Raw genomic sequence first — 7,275 nt, 5'->3', positions numbered from 1 at the left:
CTGACTCTGTAGTGATGAGGTAGTGACGCTGACACTGCAGTGATGAGGTAGTGACGCTGACTAAGTAGTGATGAGGTAGTGACGCTGACTCTGTAGTGATGAGGTAGTGACACTGACTAATGTAGTGACACTGACTCTGTAGTGATGAGGTAGTGACGCTGACTCTGTAGTGATGATGTAGTGTCACTGACTGTGGTGATGTAGTGTCACTGACTGTAGTGATGAGGTAGTGACGCTGACTCTAGTGATGAGGTAATGATGCTGACTCTGTGTTGATAAGGTAGTGATGCTGACTCTGTAGTGATGATGTAGTGACACTGACTCTATAGTGATGAGGTAGTGACACTGATGCTGACTCTGTAGTGATGAGGTAGTGACACTGACTCTGTAATGATGATGTAGTGTCACTGACTGTAGTGATGAGGTAGTGACACTCACTCTGTAGTGATGAGGTAGTGACGCTGACTCTGTAGTGATGAGGTAGTGACGCTGACTCTGTAATGATGTTGTAGTGTCGCTGACTCTGTAGTGATGAGGTAGTGACACTGACTCTGTAATGATGTTGTAGTGTTACTGACTCTGTAGTGATGAGGTAGTGACACTGACTCTGTAGTGATGATGTAGTGTCACTGACTGTAGTGATGAGGTAGTGACGCTGACTCTGTAATGGTGTAGTGTCACTGACTCTGTAGTGATGAGGTAATGATGCTGACTCTGTGTTGATAAGGTAGAGATGCTGACTGTAGTGATGATGTAGTGACACTGACTCTATAGTGATGAGGTAGTGACACTGACTCTGTAATGATGATGTAGTGACACTGACTGTAGTGATGAGGTAGTGACACTGATGCTGACTCTGTAGTGATGAGGTAGTGACACTGACTCTGTAGTGATAAGGTAGTGACACTGACTCTGTAATGATGATGTAGTGTCACTGACTGTAGTAATGAGGTAGTGACACTGACTCTAATGATGTTGTAGTGTTACTGACTGTAGTGATGAGGTAGTGACGCTGACTCTGTAGTGATGAGGTAGTGACGCTGACTCTAATGATGTAGTGTCACTGACTCTGTAGTGATGATGTAGTGACACTGACTCTGTAATGATGTTGTAGTGTTACTGACTCTGTAATGATGTAGTGACACTGACTGTAGTGATGAGATAGTGACACTGATGCTGACTCTGTAGTGATGAGGTAGTGACACTGACTCTGTAGTGATGAGGTAGTGACACTGACTCTGTAATGATGATGTAGTGTCACTGACTGTAGTGATGAGGTAGTGACACTGACTCTAATGATGTTGTAGTGTTACTGACTGTAGTGATGAGGTAGTGACGCTGACTCTGTAGTGATGAAGTAGTGACGCTGACTCTAATGATGTAGTGTCACTGACTCTGTAGTGATGATGTAGTGACACTGACTCTGTAATGATGTTGTAGTGTTACTGACTCTGTAATGATGTAGTGTCACTGACTGTAGTGATGAGGTAGTGACGCTGACTCTGTAGTGATGTAGTGTCACTGACTCTGTAGTGATGAGGTAGTGACACTGACTCTGTAGTGATGAGGTAGTGACACTGACGCTGTAATGATGTTGTAGTGTCACTGACTCTGTAATGATGTTGTAGTGTTACTGACTGTAGTGATGAGGTAGTGACACTGACTCTGTATTGATGATGTAGTGACACTGACTCTGTTTTGATGATGTAGTGACACTGACTCTGTATTGATGATGTAGTGATGTAGTGACACTGACTCTGTATTGATGATGTAGTGACACTGACTCTGTATTGATGATGTAGTGACACTGACTCTGTATTGATGATGTAGTGATGTAGTGACACTGACTCTGTATTGATGATGTAGTGACACTGACTCTGTATTGATGATGTCGTGACACTGACTCTGTATTGATGATGTCGTGACACTGACTCTGTATTGATGATGTAGTGATGTAGTGACACTGACTCTGTATTGATGTAGTGACACTGACTCTGTATTGATGATGTAGTGACACTGACTCTGTATTGATGATGTCGTGACACTGACTCTGTATTGATGATGTCGTGACACTGACTCTGTATTGATGATGTAGTGACACTGACTCTGTATTGATGTAGTGACACTGACTCTGTATTGATGTAGTGACACTGACTCTGTATTGATGATGTCGTGACACTGACTCTGTATTGATGATGTAGTGACACTGACTCTGTATTGATGATGTAGTGACACTGACTCTGTATTGATGATGTCGTGACACTGACTCTGTATTGATGATGTAGTGACACTGACTCTGTATTGATGATGTAGTGACACTGACTCTGTATTGATGATGTCGTGACACTGACTCTGTATTGATGATGTAGTGACACTGACTCTGTATTGATGATGTAGTGACACTGACTCTGTATTGATGATGTAGTGACACTGACTCTGTATTGATGATGTAGTGACACTGACTCTGTATTGATGATGTAGTGATGTAGTGACACTGACTCTGTATTGATGTAGTGACACTGACTCTGTATTGATGTAGTGACACTGACTCTGTATTGATGATGTAGTGACACTGACTCTGTATTGATGATGTAGTGATGTTTTGACACTGACTCTGTATTGATGTCGTGACACTGACTCTGTATTGATGATGTCGTGACACTGACTCTGTATTGATGATGTAGTGACACTGACTCTGTTTTGATGATGTAGTGACACTGACTCTGTATTGATGATGTCGTGACACTGACTCTGTATTGATGATGTAGTGACACCGACTCTGTATTGATGATGTCGTGACACTGACTCTGTATTGATGATGTAGTGACACTGACTCTGTATTGATGATGTAGTGACACTGACTCTGTATTGATGATGTAGTGATGTAGTGACACTGACTCTGTATTGATGATGTAGTGACACTGACTCTGTATTGATGTAGTGACACTGACTCTGTATTGATGATGTAGTGACACTGACTCTGTATTGATGATGTAGTGACACTGACTGTGTTGATGATGTAGTGACACTGACTCTGTTTTGATGATGTAGTGACACTGACTCTGTATTGATGATGTAGTGACACTGACTCTGTATTGATGATGTAGTGACACTGACTCTGTATTGATGATGTCGTGACACTGACTCTGTATTGATGATGTAGTGACACTGACTCTGTATTGATGATGTAGTGACACTGACTCTGTATTGATGATGTCGTGACACTGACTCTGTATTGATGATGTCGTGACACTGACTCTGTATTGATGATGTAGTGATGTAGTGACACTGACTCTGTATTGATGTAGTGACACTGACTCTGTATTGATGATGTAGTGACACTGACTCTGTATTGATGATGTAGTGATGTTTTGACACTGACTCTGTATTGATGTCGTGACACTGACTCTGTATTGATGATGTCGTGACACTGACTCTGTATTGATGATGTAGTGACACTGACTCTGTTTTGATGATGTAGTGACACTGACTCTGTATTGATGATGTAGTGATGTAGTGACACTGACTCTGTATTGATGATGTAGTGACACTGACTCTGTATTGATGATGTAGTGACACTGACTCTGTATTGATGATGTAGTGATGTAGTGACACTGACTCTGTATTGATGATGTAGTGACACTGACTCTGTATTGATGATGTCGTGACACTGACTCTGTATTGATGATGTCGTGACACTGACTCTGTATTGATGATGTAGTGATGTAGTGACACTGACTCTGTATTGATGATGTAGTGACACTGACTCTGTATTGATGATGTCGTGACACTGACTCTGTATTGATGATGTCGTGACACTGACTCTGTATTGATGATGTAGTGATGTAGTGACACTGACTCTGTATTGATGTAGTGACACTGACTCTGTATTGATGATGTAGTGACACTGACTCTGTATTGATGATGTAGTGACACTGACTCTGTATTGATGATGTAGTGATGTAGTGACACTGACTCTGTATTGATGATGTAGTGACACCGACACTGTATTGATGATGTCGTGACACTGACTCTGTATTGATGATGTAGTGACACTGACTCTGTATTGATGATGTAGTGATGTAGTGACACTGACTCTGTATTGATGATGTCGTGACACTGACTCTGTATTGATGATGTCGTGACACTGACTCTGTATTGATGATGTAGTGATGTAGTGACACTGACTCTGTATTGATGTCGTGACACTGACTCTGTATTGATGATGTCGTGACACTGACTCTGTATTGATGATGTAGTGACACTGACTCTGTATTGATGATGTAGTGACACTGACTCTGTATTGATGTCGTGACACTGACTCTGTATTGATGTGACACTGACTCTGTATTGATGTAGTGATGTAGTGACACTGACTCTGTATTGATGATGTAGTGACACTGACTCTGTATTGATGTGACACTGACTCTGTATTGATGATGTTGTGACACTGACTCTGTATTGATGATGTCGTGACACTGACTCTGTATTGATGTAGTGATGTAGTGACACTGACTCTGTATTGATGTAGTGACACTGACTCTGTATTGATGATGTAGTGACACTGACTCTGTATTGATGATGTCGTGACACTGACTCTGTATTGATGATGTCGTGACACTGACTCTGTATTGATGATGTAGTGACACTGACTCTGTATTGATGTAGTGACACTGACTCTGTATTGATGTAGTGACACTGACTCTGTATTGATGATGTAGTGACACTGACTCTGTATTGATGATGTCGTGACACTGACTCTGTATTGATGATGTCGTGACACTGACTCTGTATTGATGATGTAGAGATGTTTTGACACTGACTCTGTATTGATGTCGTGACACTGACTCTGTATTGATGATGTCGTGACACTGACTCTGTATTGATGATGTCGTGACACTGACTCTGTATTGATGATGTAGTGACACTGACTCTGTATTGATGATGTAGTGACACTGACTCTGTATTGATGATGTCGTGACACTGACTCTGTATTGATGATGTCGTGACACTGACTCTGTATTGATGTAGTGATGTAGTGACACTGACTCTGTATTGATGATGTAGTGACACTGACTCTGTATTGATGATGTCGTGACACTGACTCTGTATTGATGATGTCGTGACACTGACTCTGTATTGATGTAGTGACACTGACTCTGTATTGATGATGTAGTGACACTGACTCTGTATTGATGATGTCGTGACACTGACTCTGTATTGATGTAGTGACACTGACTCTGTATTGATGTAGTGACACTGACTCTGTATTGATGATGTCGTGACACTGACTCTGTATTGATGATGTAGTGACACTGACTCTGTATTGATGATGTAGTGACACTGACTCTGTATTGATGATGTAGTGATGTAGTGACACTGACTCTGTATTGATGATGTCGTGACACTGACTCTGTATTGATGATGTCGTGACACTGACTCTGTATTGATGATGTAGTGACACTGACTCTGTATTGATGATGTAGTGACACTGACTCTGTATTGATGATGTAGTGATGTAGTGACACTGACTCTGTATTGATGTCGTGACACTGACTCTGTATTGATGATGTAGTGACACTGACTCTGTATTGATGATGTAGTGATGTAGTGACACTGACTCTGTATTGATGATGTAGTGACACTGACTCTGTATTGATGATGTAGTGACACTGACTCTGTATTGATGATGTAGTGATGTAGTGACACTGACTCTGTATTGATGTCGTGACACTGACTCTGTATTGATGATGTCGTGACACTGACTCTGTATTGATGATGTAGTGACACTGACTCTGTATTGATGATGTAGTGACACTGACTCTGTATTGATGATGTCGTGACACTGACTCTGTATTGATGTAGTGATGTAGTGACACTGACTCTGTATTGATGATGTAGTGACACTGACTCTGTATTGATGATGTCGTGACACTGACTCTGTATTGATGATGTCGTGACACTGACTCTGTATTGATGATGTAGTGATGTAGTGACACTGACTCTGTATTGATGATGTAGTGACACTGACTCTGTATTGATGATGTGACACTGACTCTGTATTGATGATGTCGTGACACTGACTCTGTATTGATGATGTAGTGACACTGACTCTGTATTGATGTAGTGACACTGACTCTGTATTGATGTCGTGACACTGACTCTGTATTGATGATGTCGTGACACTGACTCTGTATTGATGATGTAGTGACACTGACTCTGTATTGATGATGTAGTGACACTGACTCTGTATTGATGATGTCGTGACACTGACTCTGTATTGATGATGTAGTGACACTGACTCTGTATTGATGATGTCGTGACACTGACTCTGTATTGATGATGTAGTGACACTGACTCTGTATTGATGATGTAGTGACACTGACTCTGTATTGATGATGTCGTGACACTGACTCTGTATTGATGATGTCGTGACACTGACTCTGTATTGATGATGTAGTGACACTGACTCTGTATTGATGATGTAGTGATGTAGTGACACTGACTCTGTATTGATGATGTCGTGACACTGACTCTGTATTGATGATGTCGTGACACTGACTCTGTATTGATGATGTCGTGACACTGACTCTGTATTGATGTAGTGATGTAGTGACACTGACTCTGTATTGATGATGTAGTGACACTGACTCTGTATTGATGATGTCGTGACACTGACTCTGTATTGATGATGTAGTGATGTAGTGACACTGACTCTGTATTGATGTCGTGACACTGACTCTGTATTGATGATGTCGTGACACTGACTCTGTATTGATGATGTAGTGACACTGACTCTGTATTGATGATGTCGTGACACTGACTCTGTATTGATGATGTCGTGACACTGACTCTGTATTGATGTAGTGATGTAGTGACACTGACTCTGTATTGATGATGTAGTGACACTGACTCTGTATTGATGATGTCGTGACACTGACTCTGTATTGATGTCGTGACACTGACTCTGTATTGATGTAGTGACACTGACTCTGTATTGATGATGTAGTGACACTGACTCTGTATTGATGTAGTGACACTGACTCTGTATTGATGATGTAGTGACACTGACTCTGTATTGATGATGTCGTGACACTGACTCTGTATTGATGTCGTGACACTGACTCTCTATTGATGTAGTGACACTGACTCTGTATTGATGTAGTGACACTGACTCTGTATTGATGTCATGACACTGACTCTGTATTGATGTCGTGACACTGACTCTGTATTGATGATGTAGTGACACTGACTCTGTATTGATGATGTAGTGAC

Source organism: Hemibagrus wyckioides, linkage group LG28 (genome assembly GCF_019097595.1).
Source record: "Hemibagrus wyckioides isolate EC202008001 linkage group LG28, SWU_Hwy_1.0, whole genome shotgun sequence".
Lineage (NCBI taxonomy): Eukaryota > Metazoa > Chordata > Actinopteri > Siluriformes > Bagridae > Hemibagrus > Hemibagrus wyckioides.
The sequence above is the reverse complement of the archived record's forward strand: the minus strand, read 5'-3'. Positions refer to the sequence as shown.